Here is a 26,748-nt window from a genome sequence, read left to right as displayed (position 1 = left end):
GTGTTTAAGGTGGACGATACCACATAAAAACGCTTTAAGCCAGAAGAATCTTGATAACTTTGTTTTTCTCTGTTTTATTTGTCGTCACCATAGATAATGTTCACGTTGACAAAGAAGGGTGCATGGTTACATCAGACGTAGAATAGGAACAAACCATTAGCAAACAAATAAACACATGTTTGAAACATCGGGTCCCTTGTAACGAAACATATAATTAATTCGTTCGATCATACAGCTTGAAATTTATATTACAACATTTAGAAGACAAACAACAACTACATAATGCTTAACTATACGTGGTATATATTAAGACAAATATACATCGTTGGGTTGAGTAATTTTTTATTGTCTTCTTCGTGATTAAATACCGCGATAATGCATTTAATACAAAGTCACAAAAAAGGAGTTATCGGCAATTGATGATTATGTAAATTAGCAACATCATACAAAATATGAATTAGGTTTTAAAATTTTATAATGTATGAATATCGTCATTACCGATTAAACCACTTGGGGTGGTGTCACGACTTATATATTGTGATTTGTCATCAATTTCATTCTGATTATCATCTTCTGTCCTCCTTGCCCAAGGCTGAAGCTCAGCTGTTCCAAAGATGAGGAAGAACACCATTCCAAACATCATGATGCCAGCACTTATCCAAAATACTATCTTCCATCCGCGCGGGTCAGCCTGTCACAATTTAGAATTAAAAAAAACCGACAAAAGATAAGTTAAAGCTGCAATATAATTTAATCTGTCTGATATAAATCTAATCTTTCATATCCCATTGAAAAAAAAAATTCTTGGGCTTTACGAGGATTCAAAGGTTTCGAATTCCATAGAGAAAATTTCTTCAAGAACCGTAAAGACCCCTGAAAAGAGAAGGTAATTTTTTTCTTCAAAAATATATGTAAGCGACTGAGCGGAGTCATCACATTATCTGTAGAGGGCTAGAATCCTAGAATATTAAGCGTTGCCATAAATCAACCATTACAGAGGAAGTTCGCCGGTCCTGGCATAAAGTTTATTGTGAATGACTGAAGATAGCATAAAATATTAATAACAAATATTGGCGATGGATTGAGGAAAATCAATCAAAGAATAAAACAAGTATTAGAATTTTAATTATTTGGTCTGTCACGTCGCAGAGAGCAGCTTTCCAACATATCGTATATCATGTATATTGTTACATATAAGAAGAATTGTAAGAGCAATTACATTCATTTATTTAGTTATTTCATCTTTAAGGATATTTATAGCTTAGAATGATCAAGAACATTCCACAACATGCTTGTAAAAGGTTTCGTAAAACAGGCCTCTGCCTAGTTAAAGGCCAAGGATTATTGTTATTTCTGAATAGAGATTACCTTACAATAGACATGTATTGGTAGTGTAAATGAATTGGCTTAGCCATTTTGTTGACATTGTCTATTTCAATGAGGTCATTCAAGAGTGTTTCAAATGTAGACAGCTCTAGAAATGGGCAGAATTTTCTTTATGACAAAATGTAGACAATACTAGAACCTTCCATAATAGTGAATACTAGAAGCCTCTAGAATAGTGAATACTAGAAGATTCTAGAATAGTTGAAATATGTATATATCATGTATATAGGGTGGCAGTTTCTTCAAGGATCATCACATTATCATATCATATTATATCAGATCACATCATCATATCAGATAAGAGCTGAGTTTCACGCCAGACTTTATGTCAGAGCAGAGTTTATTTCCACCTGGAATATCTATCTTCTGTGGAATTATTTACCCGCCATCAATGAACTGTTTGCACATATTTTGAGAGAGAGGAATTCTCAGTTCTCATCGAGATCATCAACCGGTTTTAATGAACACTCTTCAACCCACGGATTGCTGAAATTGACTGTTAATCATCGTCAACATCGTCTTCACAGACATTTCAACTCGTTACAGTGACTCTTGTTATTCATCGTGCTTCAACATCGGTTTCATCGTTCGCCAACCAACTTGGATTAAATTCCGGATTTTACTTTGGACTTTTGTCTGGATACTATCATTTGGAATACCGTAATTGCCAGAACTACATGTAATCTCAAGAGACGTAAGATCAATATTTATTTATGTTTCATTTATGATTATTTATGTATAATAATAATATAAGAAAATGAAATTCAACTTCAACATTCAAATTTTACTTGTTATTTGTTGCAGTATCGTAACAATATAAAAACGAATAAAATGCCATTTTACGACAAAAATTGAAAATAACCTTTATTGTACGTTCAGTATATCAATAGAGAAATTATTTCACACCATTTCATGAATTTTTTTAAAAATAAGTCATCACGAACCAATAAAGAATGGAAATTTAATTAATTAATGACGTCACAAATAACAAAAACTTGGCATTCTAATAACTTGTTTAATCTTTGATGGATTTTCCTCAAACCTTCACCATATTTTGATATTGATACCCTTACAAGAAAGTTTTTGTCAGGATGAACTTCTCCTTTAACGGAACAGCTAGTCGCCCGAAAATGACTTCATGCACGATTAGCGACCTGGACTATGAAGACGGTAGCTCGGTGGACAGACCCATGTTAGTTCATCATGTTTATGATCCAATGCAGGTTTTATACACACCATTCCCCTCCCCCCCCAAAAAAAATGTGTTTAATCTTTAAGCAGTAATTTTCTCTTCGATTGTGTACCACTTTCCTCGTGCTTAAAGCAAATATATTTATTTATATATTTTAAAGTATTAGTCCAGATTATGAGTTTCGGCCGAGGTGTGGACGTATTTTTTTTATTTGATTTGTTCTCCGACCTTCTGTCCCCAGAAACCCCTATAATAAATGGTATAGACTCCCTACAAACTTGCCTGATCTTCTGTGAACCGCGCGATAAGCAATGGAACAAGAAACCCGGAAGTCGCCGCGAAGACGTTGACGATGGCGCTGATGATGCCAGAATAGCCAGGTGCGAAGTCGAGTGAACACATGCTTGCTCCAGACATCGAAAGACCGCTGATCGAGAGACCGAGTGTCAGAATGACCATGATTGCGGTAGTGTTGCATCCGACGTACCCCATGAGCACGAGAAGGACAGACGAAGGAACAAAGGCTATTGATGTATGAATGGGTAATACAGTGTATAATAATCCCGACAGACAACTTTGCGTTTCTCTCGTAGTAGTACTTATAATGTTCTCCATACAGACATTACAAAAATACTGAAGCTGCATGGAAATGATATTGAAAGCACAAATAACCTCTAAAATTTTGAAAAAATAGGGGACTGAAATCTCTAGCCCCTCCCACCCGGTTAAAGAATTAAATAAGCTATGCTAGTTGGTTAGCATTTTTCTCTATTAAAACAAGACTAGAAATTTAAATAGGACAAACCGAACAGGAACTTACCAAGAAATGTTATACATTTTCTGACTTGTAACCCTAAGGTTTGTATGAGCAATCAGAAAGTCTGCGAACCGTCCTCCAACTGTCCAGACCAACCAGTAAAATAAGAACGGCACAGCCGCCAAAAACCCAGTCTATAGTAAAGAAAGAATGATAATAATACCGGGGGGCACTTCCATTAACGAGTGGATACCATGCGCGACCATGGGGTCTCGAAAAGCACCCTAAACACGTATTTTCCATATTCTGAAAATGCACCCCTTAACAAGTAATTAAAACAAAACGATACTCTTGCCAAGTGTTCCCTGAATCGACCCCACCCCCTAGACAAGTACAGCGATATTTTTATTGTAATGTCACGGACGTTGGTCGTCGGTTTTACCTTTATCATTGGGAATAGTATACAGCCCCACCTCCCACATCTCGTGCAAATGGTACTCTAAACACGTAGTGTTGACTCTTGGGGCAGAAAGCGGTACTTCCTAAAACATTTCAGTCTTAATTTTTTACACCCTCGAAATTTGACCCTAAACACGTAGCTTTCCTGGCGAAAATAGACACCCTTTTTTCATTTAGTGTTTTTGACACCCTTATTACGTTACATACATAACATGCCCTATCTTGAAAAAGACATCCTTTCTACGTGTTTTTTTTTTGGCGCGCATGGTATCCACTGGTCAATGTAAGTGCCCCCCCCCCCCCGTAATAATAATAATAATAATAATGTACAACTTCGTAAACACTGTTATAATGGACTAAGGTACTGCGGACCACATGAAACTCGGGCAATCGGTCTCCGATTAGGTATGGCTAGTTATGCCCGAATACTCAGGATGATCGATATTCAAAATTTTCATTAATCCGTATAGGTTCGATATTTCGAAAATAAATGTTCGTAATACTACTACTAATAATAGTCAGTTCGTTCTTGTAAAGCGCATAACACATTATGAATAACGTCTCTAGTCGCTTCCAAAGGACATGGATATTATCATCCCGACTGTAGCTCAAGCAGCCTTTTCCAGCGCTGGGTTGAGTGCAGCAGAAGGTGGATATATTTCTTGCTGAAGGAAACTGGGCCATGGCTGGGATTTGAACCCACGACCCTCAGTTTCAAAGTTCGGAAACTAATCCATTGGGCCACAACGCTCCACTACCATGACTACGCTTCGTATAGCATTTTCCAAAAATGTATATCGTGTCTACCACACCTTCGATAAATAATTAGGTCTTTTCTAATTTAAATCTTCGATATTATTTCATAAAAGATATATAAAATACTAATTGTTTTCCTTCTGCAAACTGCCTAGGTTGTACATAATAATTTGCAGAAACCAAAACTGAAAATGCCCAAGTACAATGTCTTTAGAATGGTGCATCGTATTTTGACAAAATATCTGCTGGATTTTTTTTTATATTTCTTGTTGACGGGTACGCGTCATGAATTAATATTTATTATATATATATATATTGAAATATGAATGAATGTCTTTGTTAAAAGGCGGAAAACATGCATTGGCCCCTCCAATTAAAAGAAGTTTTATATTACGTGGACCGGGGACGAATTCCAGATCTATGAAAATGCTCAGAAAATTGACAGGGGTATCCCAGGATAATTTGTGGGTGGGACACGCCTCCAAGGTATCAAGGTGTGGGGTGGAAGGGGTGATCTACATGTGAATTTATCTGTTTATAAGTATACAAGTCGCCCGTATAACCTATACCCAGTTGCACCAATCCAATATAAATACTTATACTTTATACTGAATTTATCTGCTTATATATACAAGTCGCCCGTATAACCTATACCAAGTTGCACCAATCCAATATAAATACTATAAAGGTCAAGTCCACCCCAGAAAAATGTTGATTTGAATAGATAGAGAAAAATCAAACTTGCACAACGCTGAAAATTTCGTCGAAATCGGATGCAAAATAAGAAAGTTATGACATTTTAAAGTTTCGCTTATATTTCACAAAACGGTGATCATGGTGATATACACAACTAGGTGAGTCAGTCGATGATGCCAATCATTATTTATTTTGTTTTTTATCGTTAGAATTATACAATAGGCCTATTTCATTTTTTATAGATTTGACAATAAGGACCAACTTGACAGAACCATATAGTATAAAACAAATAATGCTAATTCCACATGATCAGGGGGCGGGAATTAATCGTTATATGACAATGAGGAGAAAATCGGAATAATTCATATTTTAAATAATAAAATACAAAAGAAATAGTGAGTGGATGATGTCATAGTCTCCTCATTTGCATACCAGCCAGGATGTGCATATAACTGTCTAGTGAAATTAAGCGAAACTTCAAAATGTCATAACTTTCTTATTTTACATCCGATTTTGATGAAAATTCACGGTTACGCTTGTTTGATTTTTCTATTTTTATTCAAATTAACTTTTTGTTGGGGTGGACTTGTGTAGATTTTGAAAGAAAAAATAGACATACTACCTCTTTGATATCAAACTGCAGCACATTCTTTAGATAGATAGGTAGATTGGTAATAAAGAGATACAGGATCCATAAAAGACTGAAATCTGCGATGCACACAGCTAAAACAGGGGCTGATGTGAGGATTGATCTCCACGGATACATTTCAGGTTTCTTGAAGATAAAATTACCATGATCATATTAAGATAATCAAGCGTCATTTACGATATGGATACACTGCAAACACTCCGGTGTCGATTTAACACCAGCCCGGAATCTATATGTCTACACCAGAGAAGTATTGAAACAACACCAGTTTGGAATCAAACCGATGCTGTTTTATTACTAATTTGTGTTGAATAAACACCTATCTGGTGTTAGACTAAAACGAAACTGGTGTTTTTTAACACTTCTGTGGTGTGGACATTATACAGATTCCGGGCCGGTGTTAAATCAACACCGGAGTTTTTGCAGTGTAGATTCATCTAGTATAAAAATATAACCATTCAATGTGCTGACAATGACGACAGAATCACTGTGTGACAAAGAAAAATTGATCCAAGGTTAATTGAACCCTCGTTTGTAAATTCCTGTGTGATACACCATTCATTGGTCGCACCCACGAGGAATGTATTCGAACCTTTCGTTCATGAATAATCCGCTCTACCTAATTCAATAATCAATTATATTTTGAATTTTCATATATCACGCAATGTTTTTCGTTTCTCAGATGATTTTTTTTTTGGGGGGAGGGGGGATCATTGCTTACTTTTCATCCTGACTCACCCTGCTTTCAAGGCGTAGATTTTGTTCAATATAATTTCGTTCTTTTGGTGAGATTCGAGGATGGGCCGATGGTGATGGGTACACGAGAAACACCCAGGCAATGGAACACAGTACACCAAGTGTTCCTGTGAGAGAAGAAGAGAAGGAGAGAGATGAAGAGAGAGAGAGGGGGAGGGGTGACTCTTTCTAAATTCTTTCATCGATCACTAAGAAAATGGCGCATACATTCGTAATTCCGAAGCTTCGTAATTCCGAAGGTTCGGTTATTCCGAAGGTTCGTATTTCCGAAGGTTCGTCAATCCGAAAACGAAATAAGGTTCGTAATTCCGAAGGTTCGTCAATCCAAAAATGAAATAAGGTTCGTAATTCCGAAGGTTCGTTAATCCGAAAAAGAAATAAGGTTCGTAATTCCGAAGGTTCGTTAATCCGAAAACGAAATAATATTTGTTAATCCGAAAATTGAATAAGGTTCGTATTTCCGAAAATAAAAATTATTCATTTTGGTAACAAACACGGATAATAATAATAGCTGGGAGAACAGTTTTCAGAACTGAAGTGGCTTCCCTGGGTAAATAATATAATTTTTATCCTTTTAGGCCTACATGAAATTTCCAAAAGTTTGAGCACGTGAATCGCTGGCAACATCTCACAAGGATGCCCTTTTAACAGTTGTTGACCAAATAGGCGAATTTTACATTTTCCCAAAAACCGCTTGCTCGCATAAATGAAACGCAATATATAACTTACCAATCAGAGATCACTTAATTTTTTTTGCTCAACTTAATTACTACAAAACACACCTCTTTACACAGATGATAATCTTATGGAGAAAATATCCGTTTGCACCAAAATGCCCCTATTGGCCCCTTTTTTGGCTCCCCCAAAAGGAAAATACGTTCCGCCGCCACTGGTTGAAACACGCATCGTCTTCATGGCTAACTGCAAAAAGTTCTTAAAATGTCCCCTTTAGATCAGGTCAGAGCTTATATTTAAAATTTCTGTTCGCGCTTTTTGCTCGCAGTTATTATCTAGTTAAATAGGCATCTCGTTTTGAAGATCACAAACATATTGCCCATCATATTAAAAAAAAATATAGCTCGCGCTCGCATTATTTAAAAAGGGTTTATCATGTTATTACATATTTACTTTATTTTATAAGTATAAAGCTAATTATTGACTGTTAGGACTACCCTTTCAAAAAACAAACAAAAATCAACTTTAAGCTGCCGATCGAGGAAAATATGGCCGAAAAAAATGCCCCCCCCCATTTGACAAAAGTTGGATCCGCCGGGAGGGAGGCAGGGGGCACTTGCACCCCAAAAATGAAATAAAAACCAGGGAAATGCATATTTTTCCAAAAATGGGAAAGATCCTTTTTCAAAAATAAAATTTGCTGTTTTTCATGTTTTCGAAATAAAATACTCTTTTTAAAGTAAAGTTTTCAGGCTGGAATATTGCAAATTTTCAGCTTGCGCTTCGCACTCTCAGTTATTCGATTGGTGAAATATGTATCCTAAATAGGTCACTAAATTCTTTCTTTAAGATTCCTTTTCTGGTCAGTATGTTTAAGCTCGCGTATTGCGCTCGTGTTAATTCTTTAGTTAGATGTACATATTTTTAGTGACAGCAGAAATCTGCTGGGATTTTTAAAAACTTATTTCCATTTTTATTGAAATACCCTTAAGTTTTAGCTTGTGATTCACGCTCGCAACACCTCGCAATAATGCCATTTAAAGAATAATTGACCCCCAAAACGAGTTTTACAACTTCACATTTGATTTTTTTTACCAAGCCGCTCGCTCATTATACTCTCTCCCGAAAAATAAAGGCTAAATATACATTTTGCCATAATAAGAAGTCATTTCAAAAAAGTTTTTTTTTGATAATCTAAAGGTGAAAATATCACCAAAGTGCCCATTTTGACGTATGAGTTTCATTTTTTTTGCTTTACCCCCCAAACGAAAATTCGTTTGGCCGCCCTTGCCTTCCCATCCTCATAACAATTAAACGGCAAGTGTCCACCCCCCCCCGCCCTTGCCTCTGCCTCTGCTTTCCCGGTTTTCATTTTTCGGATTAACGAACCTTATTTTGTTTTCGGATTAACGAACCTTATTTTGTTTTCGGATTAACGAACCTTGTTTGGTTTTGGATTAACGAATCTTATTTCTTTTTCGGATTATCGAACCTTCGGAAAAACGAACCGTATTTCGTTTTCGGATTATCGAACCTTCGGAAAAACGAACCTTATTTCGTTTTCGGATTAACGAACCTTCGGAACAAGGAACCCTATTTCGTTTTCGGATTATCGAACCTCATTTCGTTTTCGGATTATCGAACCTTCGGAACAACGAACCTTATTTCGTTTTCGGATTATCGAACCTTCGGAATAACGAACCGTCGGAATAACGCCACAAATGTTCGGATTAACGAACCCTTTTTCGTTTTCGGATTAACGAACATCGAGGTATAGGCAATTTACGTGTTTCGGAATTACGAACCTTCGGAATAAAGAACCTTCGGAATTACGAAGTGTAACCAGAAAATGGAAATGGTTCATGGTGTTCCTCTTCTTCTTTTATCTTCTTCCCCCTACGACTAGCTCCTCCTCCTCCTTCTTCTTCTTCTCATCATCATTATTCTTCCCATCATCGTCTTCGTCGTCATCACCATCATCCAGGGGCGTCGATCCATTTTTCGGATTGGAGGTGGGGGGGGGGCAAAATCATTAGTAATCAACATTACAAAGGTGCTCGATCGCATAAACAAACTAACACACACCCTAACCCCGCGCGCACACACACACCCTCACACCGACATACATATCATAATAAATAATATTGTAACGAAATGAAAGGTTTGTTTAATGTTCAGCATGGTTTTGGAACGGTGAAGAGCGTAGAATAATTTTTAATCCATGTATATATACATAACAAAAAAAAGTAAGTCCCCCTTAAACAAACATCGATAATTTCCGGACCAATGCGAGTTTTTAATACATTTTTACATGAGCTTGTAGGTGATTTTATAAGCTACCCTCTGAGTAAATGTTATGGACGTATTTTATGTCATGCTTCAGTGAGCACCGCCAGAAGGCAACATTGTCACTTTTCAATAGTCACAAGCCAAATATCATGATTTTGATTCCACTTTAATGGAACGAATTCCTCATTCTCATCATGAAAAATAGTCAGAAGGCTTTTAAAGGGTACTTTCAAAAAGATGATAGAAGTTTTTTGGCTGAATTTCACTGTTGAATAACAAAAAAAAATTATATTGCGTTTGGTTAATTTGCTGATTTGTTTTTGCAACATTACATTTTTTCACTTATGGAATTATTGGGGGCGATATGCTTGCCACCCCAATATTATCATTGGTGGGGCGATCGCCCCCTTGCCCCTTCCCCGAATCGACGCCTCTGCGATCATCATCATCATCGCCCTCCTCGCTCCACATGTGATACATTTGGTTACTATGAAACTATGTTAAAGCTTGTGTATAGTTTTGGTAAATCCACCAAAATGCACCTATCACTATTCGAATTCATTGCTAGCTTATATGAATGGATCTGCCCTATAACAGTTATGATGTGGAGGATATGAAATGAAAATGTGTTTTACAAGATAAATTTTGCGATTTTACATGGAAATTTAACTTGATCGGGTCACCCGATCAAATTAAAATATCTGTGTGTTTTTGTCTTTCAATTAAATCCTATTCCAAATCATGGAATGGGATGAAACTTTCAAGATATGTTCTTTGTCTGTAACTTTTGGATATCTAATCACTAAATTTATAAGTGCTTGAATGCCATTTTTTAAATTTAAAACAAGCATCGCCGAGAGAGGGCGCTATATATCCAAGATTTGAATATTTGAAATTTTCTCAGAGAAGTGCAGTTGGAAAAATATCTAACGGTCTCTACGCTTCAGTAAGACTGTCATATTAGATGATATTCGATTATCAATCACATTATTGACCCTTTACCAAAGCTATACACAGGCTTTAACATTTCTAACCCATTGTTCTTATGGGAGTTATTAATTTTGATATCTTAAAACAAACACCGACAATTGGATGTAAACGATACAACCAACTAAATGCTGTTTATGGTCTTAGACAAATAAATACTTCCGAATACACAAGAATATGCAAAGATTCTTCAACACTTGTTGATCATATTATAACGAACTGTCGAGAAAATGTACATTCTTATGGTGTAATTCATAACGGTCTTAGTGACCACTCCATGAGTTTCTTAATGTTGAATTCTCATCAATCAAATGATAACGCTTCTAAGTCTAAGTTCGTCACATTTCAAACATGTCAAAAGATATAGATTTAAATGCTTTTAAAATAGAAATCAAGGACATTGACTGGTCTATTGTAAAAGAAATGGATAATGTGGACGACGCTGTCGATAGATGGCAGGAAATTATGTTGGGTGTAGTTGATAAATACATGCCAATCAAAACTAAGCGAGTGATTGAACGAACATGTTTTTGAATTGATGAAGAAACGAGATAAAAAATGAAACAAAAGGCAAAGGATAATAATAGCGATCTATATTAGAAAAAATATAAACAGTTGGAAAATACAATTACATATGAAAACAGAAAGCTTAAAAGAAAATATTTTTGCGATAAGCTGACTGAAACTTAAGACAGAAACCAAACTTGGCCAACTCTTAAATCTATCCTACCCAACAAAACTTCCTCGTCATCTATTTCGAGTTTGACTCATGATACTTTTCAAACCGCAAATCATTTTAATAGTCATTTTGCCAGTGTTGCCAATGTTTTACATACAGGTGATGATGCCAATATCTCACAAATGTGTAATGTTGCAAACAATGATATGGGAAACCTGTTGCCTAGTCGTTTTGAAATCAATTTTAAACTATCGACAGTTTCTGAAACAGACATATTGAAAAAAAAATAATATACAGTCTCAAGAATAAGAAATCAGTCAGGCTGGATGGAATCAGTTCGTATGTATTAAAAACTTGTGCAACGGAAATTAATTGCATATGTAATTAATATATCAATAATGGATGGTATTGTTCCCTCCCAATGGAAAATTGCAAAAATTATACCACTGCATAAGAAAGGCGATAAATGTGAACCGGATAATTACAGGCCCATATCATTATTGCCTTGTGTCTCGAAACTTTTAGAGAAGGTTGTTCAAAAACAATTACTCCGTTACTTGAATTACAATGATATACTAGTAAAGATGGTAAACGAACAATCAGGCTTCAGGTCGAAGCACTCTACAACTACTGCTCTAATCAAGGTGACTGATGAATGGCTTAAAGCGCTGGATCAAGGGAAATATACTGGATGTGTCTTTGTTTGTAGATTTACACAAGGCATTTGATACTGTCGACCACCATGTCCTTATTAAAGGAACAACATTGAAATGGTTCCAGGACTATCTCATAATTAGACGTATTGTAACTTCAATTGGGCATACATTATCTGATGTATTAACCCTTGATTATGGAGAGCCTCAGGGGTCAATAATCGGCCCGCTGTTGCTCTTGATTTTCATTAACGATTTACCATTGTTTCTTACAAAGTGTAAGTTGCATTTCTATGCCGATGATACGGTTCTGTATTATTCCCATAATGATGTTGATGAGATTCAATCAGTATTAAATGAAGAGTTAGGTTACCTCCAATTTTGGATGAATATAAATAGACTCATGATAAACTCCAGTAAAACAGTATGTATGTTAATTGGAACAAAGAGTATGCTTTCTAAACGTCATACTCTCAATCCCTGAACTTAAATGGAATATTCATATTCATATAGAGCAACTGAACAAAAAGATTTGGAAAATTATTGGCTTTTAAGGAGACTGAGATATTCTATTAATAAGTCAAATTTAAAATTGATTTATTCTTCTGTGATTTTATCCCATTTCGATTATGCGGACACTGTCTGGCAAAGTGCCAATAAAAATTATCTTGACCAACTCCAGAAGCTCCAGAATTGAGCGGGAAGAATTATTCTTCGAGTCAACCCCTATGAACATAAATCATATCATCTCATTATGTTGAAGTGGAAAACTCTAAAGTCTCGTCGTAGGAGACACATGTACGCATTATTGTTTAAAAATTCCATAAGTTAACACCCGATTATATTACTGACAAATTTGTTTTTAACGAAAAGCACTATGGACTAGGATCAAATTCAAACCTAATGCTTCCCAAACCAAGAACAAATCAATGTAAACGTACATTCTTAATATAATAATAATGATAATAATATAGGGTATTTATATTGCGCACATATCCACCTTGTTAGGTGCTCAAGGCGCTCATATATTACCCGGCTAAGCTAGGCGTTCATAGCGCACACAGCTTTTCAAGGAATTACTTCCTACCGGTACCCGTGGATCTGTCGTGGATCTGTATTGTACAATAAACTACCACCCAAGCTACGCCAGCTGGACATATTTAATAAACAAGTTCAGATTTTTTTTTACTATTTTGATATTTGAAATCTGCAATCCCTTATTCACTGCCGTATGATAGTAATCGGTGTAATAACAGACTAAATTGGGCGTTTAGGTAATCAATAGTATAGGGTGGGTTAAAGGGGAGGGGGGCATTTTCACAATGGGATATTTTTTTAACCGTAATTTAGTTTTAGTCTTTGCATTTTTTCTTGTAACGTACTCGATTAAGTATTGTGTATTTACAGTGTATATTGTTTTTTTATAATATGTATTTACGTTGCAAAAGACCACATGGAAGAACAGCGGTATTATGTTAGTACCGCTGAAATGGCCAATCCTCCATATTTTATTTGACGATTTTCCTTTTCTTTTTGTAATTTGATCATGTATATATTTTGTTTTATATTGAAATAAATACAAACAAACAATCATCATCATCATGCATGATATCCATATCCACTGTCTTCACCAACTAGATCACCGTCGTCATATAGTCGCGAGCATATTGTGGCCATAGTTAATTAGACTTAATTAGAGTATTCTGTTCACCTGAAAAATAGAATGCTGAAGGCCACCCCCCAGTAGACTCTGAGCTTGACAAGAGACCAGCAATAGGCTGACCTATTACCTGAGCCAATGGTATGCCTTAAAGACAAAAGAAAATGGAAAAGAGAAATGCAGTTAAAACAACGACTTTATTTTGGCAGGGGGTACACTGAAAAAAATGGAAATATACCTGATGATCCGATGGCAACAAGGCGACTACGTTCACTCGGGGGCGCCCATCTTCCTATCAAAGCTATAAAAACAGGAAAGATCCAGCCCTGTGCAATAATTAAGAGGAAACCATTAAAAAACAAAAAAAAGAAAAGAAACAATGGATAGAATGACACGGTGACCTATTCAAGTTTTACGATTTCATATGAAACACCTGATGATACATAAGCAAAATGGGATGTTTCACAAGACTTAACAATTGGTTGTGAACTTCAGTTATGAGTAAGATATCTGTGATGTAACGTGCAAATACAGATCCATCATCATTATTTTGATTAAAAAACCAATCATGAATTTGACGTCTTTTTCTCAATTCTTATTTCATTGTCTTCATTCTTCAAATCGTATTGATATCATTTGGAGAAAGACATGGTAGGAGGCGACTGGAGGGTATTTTGGTATGGGACGGGAACGGGATCAGAAAATTAAAATTACGAAGTCACTCCTTTTTTAAATGAAATAGAAGAATATGATATTTATCTACAATCAAGCCCCGCTTTATAATACCTATCTTTCTTCTTTATCCCCTATCTCCTTTCCCGTTTTTTGTTGTTGTATTTTTTGTTGTTAATCAATTGCTATTCAGGGGGCGGGGGTATGAGCTGGTATATCGCCGCCTCTGGGTGCAGAGCGACACCTTTTAAAGAATGTTTGGATCAACTTACCTGTGTAAGGCCTGAAATCACCTGGATCGTTATCAATAAAGGTATCCCCTGATAGGCAACCAGTGGCGTCAGAAGAGTGCAGAGTGCAGGTACCCCCAAACCTATCGCCAACAGCCAGACCGCAGCATTCCCGTTAGTATCGGCTAAAAAACCCGCAGGAAGTTGCAACCAGGGAAACCCGTAAAATCCAGATGCTAAAATCAGTTCTTGGGTAAAGCTACTCCAGTGGAATGGACCCTCCTGTTTTGTATTATAATAGCAGTTGATAGAAAATTGTAGTTAAACACAATGGACAATGATGGTGACTTTACTTACATACACAGCGCTAACACAACACCTTCAAGTTCCTGTTATAGATAGAGACAGTTGTTTTGAGAGCAGCATGGCACGCGTTCTGGAATACATTCTTGTCAGCAGTACCTGGGGCCCCGTTTCTCAACACCGTCAATAGTCTAACTTCTTGACTAAATCGGAGATAGTGAGCTACCTGTCCGCTAACCGTTTCACGAAGCCCTCTTTACCAAGATCGGGTACAACAACCTCACTAAATATTTATGACACCTCCGAACCTGTCATAATTTCTTTCTTAATGACGTAGTGGCAACACGTGGGTACTCTATGTCATGCAAAAGTGCCTAGTGAAAATCATAATCTTACGTAATCAATCATAGAGGTTGAAATTACATCCCAAAACAAGTGGGATAGTGCATTAAATGATCATTGTAATACAAAAGACTAAAAAACTGTTGGTAAAACGCCACAAAACCATTCATTTTGAAATAGTAAAATAATTTAATCGATAAAGATTCTACCACGTTATGACATCCATAACTGGACTCGTATATATATATTTGTCGTTTTCAGACCCCTATTAACATTTGGATTAATTCTATCTCTAATTCATGCAAAGAATTTGTCAAATCGTAAGTTTCGGTATCAAAGATTAAAAAAAGTTAAAATATATTTCGATGATGTTTGGAATCGAAGAATACCGTATAATTTTCATCACAAAGAAAACCGTTATGGTTTACTTTTGTAAACTATCAAAATTTGATATCCCGGGGGTACCCATCTACACGTCCACATGAATTTGAGATTTTTTAGTCATGAAATAAATATCATTATTCATAATTCCATTTTCTCAGTAATTGAATGCTCCAGTCTTCATGGTCTAAGTATTATGATGCATAATTTACCTGTGCTATTATTTTTAGAAAGTGTAATTCCCAATTCATCACGTATTTGCAATTTTGTCATAATTTTTCTTTTTGAAAATTATGCTTTTTGTGACTGAGGCTACGTCTCGTCTGCTCTTTTTACCGATAGTATCGATATCAAGGTATTTTAGTTAGGAAGCCTTCCGTGAAACAGGTTTAGTAAGATTGGAACTAACTCCTTGGTTGGTAGATAAAGATGTAACTAACTTGTCCAGGTGTTGAGAAACGGGCCCCAGGGAGACATTTAACCCCAATCTTGATTGAGTCTATCACTGTATGGATGAATTTTTATCGAAGAAATTAAAATTTCAAGCCCATCGCCCTTTAAAATCTTGATTTGAATAATAAGAGTAGGCTTGTAATCAAACAAGCATAATGCTGAAAACTTCGTATGTAAATTAAGAAAGTTATGACATTTTAAAATTTTGTTTATATTCACAAAACATTATGTAAAATGAAATTGTTCTTTCATTCATTCACGGCATACCTTCGGAGTGCCATTCTCGGAGACAATTTGGTGACCAATAATCATATTTATTTATCCTTTCATAATTGATATTTAATCCCCATTATAAACTTTCATTACATGAGCCTCTCGGGAGCCTATATTCTGATAAAGATAATAAAAGCAGTGTCTTTTTATTGACTTGCCATCCATATCATATCGTCATCTTCCAATTCTCAAAAATTCCTTATGAATATTGAATGAGTAGGGGAAGGCGGGGTAAGTTGTGACACTTTTTGCATTTTGCATATTAGAATTGATATGACTGTAGTAATATTGTAGAAATAATTACCTTGCCTTTAAATTTGATTCTTGGGAAATATCATTCACCTATATATAACTTTCTACCCCCACACTGTATAACAGTGTGGGTTTTTTTTTCAAAGGTCACGATGACTTAAAGTCATCGTGACCTTTGAAAAAACGATGTCAAATGGCTCAACTTGCCCCATCTGTGGGGTAAGTTGTGCCACCGTCTGGGGTAAGTTGAGCCACAAAAACTATGTACAAAATGTATGCGGGAAGAACCAGGATGTCCATTTTTCATTTAAAGTCTTTTCACTTGCTAATTCTTTATAAATACGAACATCTTCTAAAATTAAAAGAACTGTCATGTGAATTTGCTTCTTTCTGCCTGCATATCAATGGCTTTTACGTTTTCTAAATTTTTTTATTATACATCAGCACCATCAGAATTACCATGGCTCAACTTGCCCCATGTTGATTTGGCTTAAATTACCACAGTCCGAACTTATTGCGATATTTTTACATCCACACATTTCTTATGCATTCATCATGTAAACGACTAAATGATAAGAATGAGAATCCATACCTGGACTAACAACATTGTTCTTATTTCTATAAAATATTTAAAGACATGTGTGGGTAAAAATCATATATCTATTTTACACCCTTTTTTACTTTTTTTGGCTGAAATTTGTATTTTCCCTCTAAAAAAGTACTTTTTGTTTCAAAGTTGAAAACAAAGTGGTGGGGTTAAGGGTTATGCAATGTCACCACACCACCACAATGTCGAACTCATTCATTATTAGCCTGGGGGTGGTGGTTCAACTTGCCCCTATGCTCAACTTACCCCGCCTTCCCCTACGGTTAAATAACACAATCATGTGTTCCCCTATATAGTTGCCTCATAGAGCTAAGAGCTCCATCTTTTATTTTAAAACATCATGCGTGCGGAATTCATTTTCAACAGAGGTTTCATGATTGCACTTCGAGAAAGGTTTGGATGCTTTACTTCACCTTCAATTCAATTCTATATTATTATATTTCAATTCAAGCATAATACAACGCAGGCCTAGCTACTATAAACCATGCAGATACAAACTTAAAGATTGAATTTTTCAAGAAAGACAACTTTAACACTTTGAATGGAAGGAATAGTCATGTAAACATCTTTTGCGTTGCATCCAAAATAACTGGAGGTGAGTATAAGGGTACTTATTTTAATTTCCATCGAGTGAAGTTGGTAAATAGGGCCTCAACGTTTTACTAAGAATTTGCCGAAATGGTTCCGTGACGTATGCTCCGGGGTCAATTTCTCCGATGGAAAATCTGTACGTCAAGCCAAACATAAGACCTCCCAAACTAAATTAGCCATAATACTTATCTTTTCATTATTCTAAACCAAACATCTCCTCACTCTTAAAATGTTGGGCAACACTGGCTGTCCACACAACAATTGGTTAACGAATTTATCCAACTCTATGTACTTTTCAACCAGTTCTGTGTAGTTTTCGCCCGAAGCACACATTATTGGTTTAAAACTACCCAGAATTAGATAAAGATTTTACCAATTGTGTGGACAGTTTATGTTGCCCAACATTTTTTAGAGTGTATTACAATCATAACTCTAACCCTTTTCCTATAAGATATCAAGACCAGGAGCAAGTGTATCACCGCCGAAATATCCCCACTAACAAGAAGACAGTGTCCTACAGTGTGTTCACAGTGTGGAATACATGAAATCACACCTTCACACTGTTAAATTCAAGCATTTCAACAGTGTGAATCACATATTCACACAGTCGATCGTGTGAACACGCTCTGAACAGTCGTCTAGATGTCCACAGTGTGAAAATATCCTCACACTGTTGAATTTGATAGTGTGAATATGATTTTCACATTGTCCACTATATGAACACACTATGATCGCACTGTGTGTAACTGTGTTCTTTCTAGCAGGGAAACGTACGATAAGCCGCTTTCACAGGACTAGTCATATTTCTTGATATCGGAATTTGCCTTTCACTAACAACACAAAACAATCTATATTATAATAATATATTTATTGTTGTTAACAAAGCATTATTGATATCAAGAATGATGGCAAGAAAGAGGATGGGAAAAACAAATTGTAATACGAAAGTATAGTAAGTCAACCCATATAGGCCCATACACACTAGCGTACCTAAGAGTTTCCAAAGGGGGGGGGGGCAAATTTTTTTGTAGGATATTTCGTCCGCAAAAAAAATTGACAAGAAAAAAAAGTCTTCAACCAGAAATAAAGGATTTCTTACCAGAAAAAAATTGACAAAAAAAGTCTTCAACCAGAAACAAAGGATTTCTTACCAGAAAATGACAACCAAAAAAAGGGTCTTCAGGCTCAAAAGAGGGGGTACACGTCTGTTTTCATTGCATTTTTACATTTGACTCGTCGGGGGGGGGCAGGGATACGTCCCCTGCATCAGTTGTGACTCGTCAGGGGGGCAGTCTGCCCCCCCCCCTAGGTACACTAGTGCCTATACGTTTGAAAACCTCCAGGTTTGACGCCCCTTTTAGGCTTAAGAATGCAACAGGGGCTAGTTTCAAAAAGACTTAATACAACTATGGAACGTTAATGATGACAGCTATCTTGGTAACGCGGCTCATTAACAACCGAGGTTAATCCTTCCAAGGTAGTTTCGGGCTTTGCAAAACGATTACGGTTAATTGCTGGCAAATCTAATTTCGGTTTTAGATTTTGACATTAGTTTAATCAATTAATAATTGTGATTGATTTCTAATCTACTTCTTGAGACAAGCAGTATAATCTGATTTCCTACATTTGAAATTGATCTACCCATTTTAAAAGTGCAAATTGCAATTGATTGCAAATTGCAATTGATTGCAAATATTTTCTTGCAACACTCCCTTAAGTCTTTGTGAAACGTAGCCCCCGGCCCATGAAATAGAAACTGATATTTACTTCTCCCTTGATGCTCGTATTCGTTGGACCGTTTACATGACAAACTTGAGAATTGGATTGATTCTGGTGGTTCATCTCGTAAAGCTCGTGGTTACTTGTTGAATTCACCATGACCGTCATAGCAACACTCAGTGTACTTCTGCCTAAGTATACCGTGAAGAAGCCATAACATGAAAGGTAGCTCACCACGTAACGCGTCGAACACAACCCATTTGGAGGCTTAGCTGAAAAGAAAATTAAAAGAAATTAAAACGAGTATTTCCTCTCTAATAATTGATTCACACCATAATGTTTGCGCTTGAATGATGTAAATTTTGATTTGCGCCAAAGTAAGGCATCACTGCAATTATTTAATCCAGGGGCCGCTTCATAAAGCTGTTCGTGAGTGAAAAATGTCTTTAAAGGGATGGTCCGGGCTGAAAATATCTATATCTTAATACATAGAGTAGAATTGACTTTCACTATTTTTTTTATCTGAATGATCATATATTGCAAAATTATTACCAGAAATGGAATCAACATATCAAATAACTCAAGAAAAGACATAATTATTCATGATTCTTGGACAAAGGGTTCGAATTTTCTTTTTTCCTAAATGGCGTCATCTGGCGGCCATTTTGGATTTGACATGAAGATGACCTTGTATGCAAAAATGATAAAAGAAATCGATTATACACCCCCTAAACCGCTAAGAGTCATTACTCATCATTTTGGGCAAGGGGTTCAAAAGGTAAGTCTTTAAGATGGCAAGTGGCGGCCATATTGGATTTATGCAAATTAGCAAAATTGCCCAAACTGCAACTTTGGGCATCCAAGCTGAATTTGTTCTAGGACCCCATAGAAACACGATTCAAGAAAAAAAAAATCATCGGAAAAAGCATTTCTAGGTTGGTGTATTGAGCCTATCATGCCTATGGGACTGTCAAATCGACTACTTCAGGTCTTTTGTGCGGCAGCATACAACCAACTCTATCGAGCTTTTTGATATCGATGAAAAAAAAGCCCTCAGTATTCTGGCCTCCTTGAATTTTCTTTATTTTTTTAACATTGGTCCCATTGACGAGTGGATACCATGCGTGACCAAAAAAAAAAAAAACACGTAAAAGGGATCTTTTTTTCAAGATATGGCACGTTACGTACGTACCGTAATAAAACACTAAAAACACTAAGATAATGAAAGAAGATATATGTTTTGCTAGGAAAACTAATTGTTTACAATACAATTTGAGAGGGTATAAAAAGACTAAAATATCTTTTTGCCCCAACGTGTTTAGTGCCCGATTTGAGCGAGGCGTGTGGGGGTGAGTAAAGATAAAGCCGACGTCCGTCATGACATAACATTCCCGACCTTTCGTTTGAGGACGCGTATGCTTATTTAGAACGGTAGTTCATATTGGGAGAGACTTTTGGGCCCGTCGTCATGGTCGTAAAACTCCGTCCTGTAATGCAAATTGTGTGACATGAGATTTTTTTTCGTTTCGCATCTGGAACGGAAACATTCAATTTGCGTTTCGTGTGCAAAATTCTGGTTGCTACTACTATGGTAACAGCGATATATCTGATTTAGGACGACTTTCCAAATTCAAAAGAAAAAAAAACTCCGCAAATTTAGACGGTTTATGGCCTGTTGCATGCTGTGGACATGTCAACGCATGGGAAATGATTCGGCTTGAGAGGTGATCTGACCCATGGAATCAATTGCCAGTGATTCACAAATAATGCACCTTAAATGCAATATCGATTCGATGGACTGTAATGATCTATATCTATAAGCCTTAATTCTGTAGGTTTTCCTTACTCAATATGTACTCGATTTGTTTGAAAAACCACTTTCTTATCCATGTCATAATCTACATTTCGCATGTCTCCAGCCAGCTGGAGTCATAGCCATGATACAGGTACAGTCCCGCCGCGAGCTTAGGCAGGCAAATGGCATGGCATGGCATGCTGGTATCGTATGAAAGAGCTTTGCACACGAAAAGCAAGATCTATAGGGCCTGTAACACAAAGCTTGGCAATGATTGTAAAACAGTTTTCTACGTTTGATTGTATTGACTGTAATGTATAATCAATCTAGAAATTCGAGTCTATGATTAATCGTTAACTTTTGAGTTTCCCGACTCTAATCTCGCGTTGTAGAGATTTGCGAAAGGTGCCTAATATCGTTTAGGGGGTCAATTCAGGGAATACTTGTCAAAGGTATCGTTTTGCTTCCAATATAATTGTTATAAGGGTAGCGTTCACACGCAATAGACCAGTTCGTAGTTACTTCATGGGTCAATTTTGGTCAAATGACCTTTCATTTCTTTCACCATGATAGGCAGATTTCAAAGCAAGATATTACGTAAACTTGCCTTACATAGCAGGATGAAGAAATTTAATAGACCAGGTGACTAGAATAGCACACCAATGAACACTTAATGAAGGTATTTGTTGCATTCCTACTTTGAATGCATATCTTAGCATGTTGCACAATGTACTTGACAAACTGTGAAATACCAGTCGTTCGTGGAAGCATTGTTGTTTTTTGTGGATGTAAATGAAAACGACAATTCAAAAGAATATATGAATAATCAAGACATCAAAGTTGGTGCTTATCTCATTAGATTTTAAAGCACCATGTCACTTTAGTACAAATGACCTTCTTCTGATCATGCGTAGAATCTTTTGATCATGCGCAGAAAGGAACTACGAACTGGCTTATACTCGTTAAGGGGTGCATTTTCTGGGGCCCGTTGCAGAAAGAGTTGCAATCAAACGCATCTCTAAAAATCATGCGCAACTTCATTTTCAGCCAATCAAGAGCGCGCATTTTGGACTTGCGTTTAAACACAACTCTTTCTGCAACGGGCCCCAGAACATAGAAAATACTGGTTTCTGGTGCTTTTCGAAAGTCAAACCCCATACCCACTCGTAAATGGAGTCCCCCCCCCCGTCTCTTTTAATACTCTCTCCGAAATTCCATCCAAGGCTACGCTGTAATCTTCTTTCTCAAAGAATGAAAGAACGTCACTATCTACTGGTTCGAAAATAATCTTTTGTCTGCTGGTATTGTGAAATGTTATACCGTATTCAGTAGCGTAGACGGTAGATGGATTAAAGGTCGCCATAAATGTGTCAGTGAATCTAGATGAGGGCAAAGTGACAAGAACGGGAAAATGTTTCTTGATTAAGACAATGAGAGTGCAAACGAGTTGAAGCTGTGAAAAATAAAGAATTGAACCCGTATCCTAATATCCTACCGTAGCTATATACCTACTACTTTAGAACTCCCTGCTAAAAACTTAACCATGTTTACACCTGAAATTTTGACAATTCATTACAAGGAAAATCCAAAGAACGCGTTTTTTCTGTTACTCTCTCGATCCCTCTTCCTTCTCCCCCTCTATATATTGTTGCATGCCGTTATAATTTGCCCATCAGATTTGTAATTTTGTGTTTCAAAAGCCATGATGAAAATCCGTTAAAGGGTCAAAATCTTGGCAAATAAAGGAGTGTAAACCAATTGCTACGTCCGCAGTCTAGCTACTACTGACCAACACCTACAGAGGTGGATCCATGCAGCTTCCGCCGATGGGGGGGGGGGCTACCCATATTTTCCCCGACCGGCTACTCAAAGTTGATTTTTGTTCGTTTTTTTTTTGAAGGAGCTTCCAAGTGGTGCAATGAGCCTAAAATTGGGAGGGGGGGGGGGCTCGATATGGCGCATCGCGTAAAATTGATAAAATTTCGACATTTTTCTTACTAAAATTCAAGTTTGGGATAGATTTTGACATACTGGTAACATTTAGACAGTGGCGTAGACAGGTCCTTAGACCTTGGGGGGATGATCCCTAGCTGGGTCATACTTTATATATATATATATATATATATATATATATTATATATATATATATATATATATATATATATATATATATATATATATATATATATATATATATATATATGTATATGTATATATGTAATATATATAAGCGTGTATAGTGACTGCACTTCGGAGTGCTAATTTTTCTCGTTCAAATTTGAACTAGACAAATCAGCACTCCGAAGTGCCGTCACTATACACGCTCGTTAAGAGCTGAATTAGCACTTCATTTTTTAGAGTGTAAATATAGTGCGAACGCAAAGCGCGAGATATTTTTTTTTTAATTTCATGTATTTTGTCCTGAAAATTTGACATTCTGGCCTGATCGAAAGGGGACTTGTTAAGGACGTTTTGTAGTTAGTCAATAAGACGATACATATTTCAACACTAAAAACTGTGGTGTTAAAACTGACACCAATTGGTGTTAATAGAGGACCACACCCTGAGGTGTTAAAATAACACCCTAGAGATTGAACATGACACCAAAGAGTGTAAATGTTAAACTAACACCACCACTTTAACACCGGTGTAACAAAACTGATGTGGTCCTTTATGTACACCGGTTAACACCGCAGTTTTTGCTGTGAACGATTAAATTATGCGAGCGCTAAGCGCGAGCTGAAAATTTTGGACAGTCTGACCTTAAAATCTGATATTCTAAGCACCTTTTGTAATCATTAATGGTATAGGTATATTTAACCAGACACGAAGCGCGAGCGGGAAAATGAGATTTCTGACCTAAAAACGGGACACTCTACATGTATTTATGTTATCATGAAAAAAGGATGGGTAATTTGGTATCTTCCTCCGTTAATAATGCGAGCGCAAACCGCGAGCAGAAATTTTTTGATATTCTGATCTGAAACTGGATAATTTTAGCACGTTTTGAATAAAGATCAAGTTGCGTATCTCAAACATGCATGCGCATGTTTTGGAGTAGAATCTGGGCATTCTGAATACATTTCATTTTTAATCATGAAAATCAATATGCGAGCGTGATTTTTTATTTATGCACTATTAAAAGCACTGTGAAGGGAAATTGTGAAGTGGATGTGGATAGCACAAAATGATGCGAGCACGAAGCGCGAGCTGTTATTTTTGTTATCATTTTTATCTCGGACAGGGAAATTCTAGGCCTAAGAATATTTTGTCATCATATGAAAATGATGACTATCTTCCTATTTCTCTTCTTACGCACGTACGATATGAAACTTGTCGATAATCCTTTTTGTTAATATGGGAATTTAGTTATTAGGGATTCATAAAAATTGTATTATCATATTTATTAATTTAATAAGCCTAATGAATGCGTGAAATTTTGTTAACGTTGAGGCGTGAAAACCGAATACTTTAAGCGCTTAGGTAGTATTGAATAGGATTCATTGGTTGATATATATTTAACAATCAATGCGAGCGCAAATCGCGAGCCGAAATTTTTGTCATAAAAGGGGGATTTTAAGTTGTTTGCTATAGAATCAATATAGTAGTATACATAACTCACCAGTCAAAATGCGAGCACGGAGCGCTAGCTGATAGGTCTTTGTTTTTGACAATCACACCTGAACAGGGATATTTCGATAATCTTATAGAAACACAAAGACAAAAGGTAGGCCTACTTGGAAAATCAAAATGTTGATATATTCACACCATGAAATGGACATTTTACAGAGCATTAAAAAAAATCAATTGCTAATCAAGTAAAATAATGAAAGCTCGATGTCCGAGCTGAAATATCTTTTATATATTGACTTCAAAACTTGATATTTTAAGCTACATATCAGCCTATTGAGCAAGATTTGTATCTCATCAAACCGGCAATATGCAAGCGCCAGTGAAAATTCTATAGTGACGTGAAATATCTTTTTAAAATTATCTTCAAAGTCTTTCCCTGACCTTATTTTATTCACTCATCTCGTTAGTCTTATTTTCCTCTCCCCCCCCCCCTCCTTTCTTTTCCCCTTTTTCAATTTTTGCTCTCGCCCCTCCCCCTGGATCCGTCTATGCTGGCCTACATACCGAGGTCATTCTCGCTGTCTTGCGGATTGGGTAATACGTTTGAGATTGCGACATTGGCGACGACAGGTTTAGGGCAACTTCTTGGTTCTAAGGCAATGCCATTCACAACATGTGGTATCGGTGGTCGATGTTGTCCACCAATGTGTTCATCATTGTCGGTAACATCCTGTGAATAAGTGTAGCATTCCATGCTCCGATAATTATTATCTCACTTTAATATTTAGACTGGGTGAAATTTGTGTTGGTCTCTTCCCGGCCAACTCCCTGCTCACATGCTTCCTTGGAATTAAAACTACATCTTTAAACTTGCAGTTAATTTAATTCCACTTATGAGGTGCTTTCCTGCTGCAAACGATGTTTCACTAAAAGTACACTTATTTAACAGTGCGTTGAGCTTCAGTGTAATAGAAGGTTCTAGCCCGTTCTCTACCAAGGAGTGTTCGAAGCTCCTCGGTTCTGCTTACGTAATCCCTTTAACTCAATGAAAAAGTGGGCGGAGCTAAATATGCCCTAGTGAGCACCAGACGAGTGCTCTGTATCAACTCAGCGGAGCGCGCCATTAAAGGGATAGTCTGGGCTGAAAATATTTATATCTCATTACATAAAGTAGAATTCACTGAGCAAATTTCCGAAAATTTAACATATAATAAAGTTATTTAGGTTTAAAGTTTAGCAATATATTGCTAAACAAATTATAACAAATTATAATTTGTGAAAACAGTGGTCATGAATATTCATTAGGTGGGATGATGATGTCACATCTCCCCTTATTGTTTTATTATGTTATTACATAAAATCATAATTCGCTCATTATTTCATACTTGTGTGAATAATTTGTCTCCCTTATAATGAAATAATTTGTTGCAGCAATAAATATATAATACACTAAATCAGTTGTCAATCCAATTTTTCTAGTTCTCAGTCAGTCGGCAAGCCCCTGTGTTAATGAGCAAATGGGCGAGATTTATCCAAGTCCTCTCGTGGCTGAATTCATGTCCCTGCAAAATCTCGTGAATTGGGAGACTTTCTTTCTCAAAGAATTTAACCACTTTCTCCTTGGGTAATATTGATCATTTTTGTACCATGGGCAAGAGTAAATGTTACTCTTGTATATTGGTCAGTTATTTTAAATGAAATTTTTTGATAAATAAGTGAATTTTTTACCTGAAAAGATGCATCAAACAGAATTTTCTTCCTCTGTTTTCACTTGAACATTGTGCAACATTTTGTGTTTTAGGTACCAACATTATTTATATCATCAAAAGCTCAAACTCTATACTTTCTTGCAATGTCACTCTTGATATGTGGCATATTTTAGATGGGTCAGCAGCCAGCTTTTTCCATCAAGATGCATGACGAGATTTCTGAAATTTCTGAGTAACATAAAATCCAGAGTTCT

General features: G+C 36.4%; 1 pseudogene; it reads right to left on the bottom strand.

The window, feature by feature from the left end:
- Window positions 1–290: 290 nt before the first annotated feature.
- On the bottom strand, window positions 291–25,781 carry LOC121429215 (annotated as a pseudogene).
- Window positions 25,782–26,748: the final 967 nt, after the last annotated feature.

The sequence above is a fragment of the Lytechinus variegatus genome, chromosome 15 (assembly GCF_018143015.1).
Source record: "Lytechinus variegatus isolate NC3 chromosome 15, Lvar_3.0, whole genome shotgun sequence".
Lineage (NCBI taxonomy): Eukaryota > Metazoa > Echinodermata > Echinoidea > Temnopleuroida > Toxopneustidae > Lytechinus > Lytechinus variegatus.
Note: the sequence above shows the minus strand (reverse complement) of the source record. Positions and strands in the feature narration are given on the sequence as shown.